This window comes from Muscardinus avellanarius (genome assembly GCF_963383645.1).
Source record: "Muscardinus avellanarius genome assembly, chromosome: 11".
NCBI classification, from domain to species: domain Eukaryota; kingdom Metazoa; phylum Chordata; class Mammalia; order Rodentia; family Gliridae; genus Muscardinus; species Muscardinus avellanarius.
The window spans coordinates 27,135,721-27,137,225 of NC_137797.1; the positions used below are offsets into that span (position 1 = coordinate 27,135,721).

A 1,505-nucleotide genomic window follows, 5' to 3' on the forward strand; every position below is an offset into this window, starting at 1 on the left:
TTCTAGTGCCTTTGGAGTCTTGAGAAAGTTTTTACCTGTACCTATGTGTTGCAGTGTTGGCTTATGCCCTGTTCAAGGAGCTGCAAGAACTCTGGTCTGATTTCCAAGTCCTGAATTGACTCTTGTGCAGGGTGAGAAAGTAGGGTTTATTTCCATTTTTCTGCATATGATTAATCAGTTTTTCCAACACCATTTGTTGAAGAGGCTATCTTTTTTTTTTTAAGGTGTGATCTTGCTTTATTTGTTACACTTAAAAATTCTTATTTTTGACTGGACTCAGACTTAGAAGTAGAAGCTCTCAGAGAGGATGCCCTGCGTCTCTTGGCAATCTGTTCCTGGCGTTTTTCTTTATCTTCCTTCATTCTCTTGGCCAAAAGTTTAGCATATTCTGCAGCATCTTTCTTGTTTTTCTTAGTACGCTGTTTCTTCAAAGCAATACATCGACGTGGAGTAACGAGACGCTGAATCTTAGGTGCTTTGGTCCTGGATTTTTTTTTTTTTTTTTTTTTTTTTTTGCGGGAACCCAGGGGCATTCTACCTCTGAGCTAAACCCCCTTCCCTATTTTTTATTCTTTATTTTGAAACCAGGTCTGACTGAATTGCAGAGGGCCTCACTAAGTAGCCAGCCTTCCGAATGCTGGGATTACAAGTGTGCGCCACCACGCCCGGTTTGATCCTGGGTTTCTTACCTTCCTTATTTAAGGGCTTTCTGACAACATATTGGCGGACATCGTCTTCTTTGGAGTGATTGAAAAGTTTTCGAATTCTGCTGGCTCTTTTGGGCCCCAGGCGACGAGGCACAGTGGTATCCGTCAGTCCAGGAATATCGTTCTCTCCTTTTTTTTCTTTTTTTTTTTTTTACAATAACCAAGTTGAGAACGCTCAGATTGGCATCCACAATGCAACCCCGGACAGATATGCGCTTTCTCTTTCCAGTTCTCCTTGGTCTATAGCAGGACTGCCCCTTACTCAGTAGTAGGCGAACACGGCCGTGGGTCAAGACACCCTGCTCCATGGGGGAATCTTGTTTGTCGTTCCCAACACTTGATTGGGACCACATAACCCTTCCATTCTTCACCCAGAGCATCAGCGGCAACCTCTGTGGCCATTTGCTTCTTGTGAAATGTACGAAGTTTGCGTTCATGGTCCACTTCAATGAGTTTCTGGCAGCCAGTGGCTGGGAAGAAGATATTCAGCTTCATCTTGATCGAGGCTATCTTTTTTTCAGTGTACGTTTTTGGCCCCTTTGTCAAAATCAATTGGCCGTAAGTGTGTGGATTTGTTTCTGAGTCTTCTATTCTGTTCCATTGGTCTTTCTGTTTTTGTGCCAGTATCTTGCTGTTTTTATTACTATGGCTTTGTAGTATAGTTTGAAGTCAGGTATTGTGATGCTTCCTGCATGGTTTTTGTTGCTGAAAACTGGATATTCTGGGTTTTTTGTTGTTCCAAATGAATTTAAAGACTTTTTTCTTTTTTTGGCAGTACTGGGAATGGAACCCAGAGGC

The 1,505-nt window shown here is 42.4% G+C and overlaps 1 pseudogene across 1 annotated transcript; it reads right to left on the reverse strand.

Moving 5' to 3' along the window:
* Positions 1 to 260: 260 nt before the first annotated feature.
* On the reverse strand, positions 261 to 1,202 carry LOC308270447 (small ribosomal subunit protein eS6-like; annotated as a pseudogene). The gene is made up of 2 exons: positions 677 to 1,202; positions 261 to 483 (listed from the first exon to the last, which is right to left on the reverse strand). The product of its transcript is annotated as a small ribosomal subunit protein eS6-like (transcript).
* Between the last annotated feature and the right edge of the window lie 303 nt (positions 1,203 to 1,505).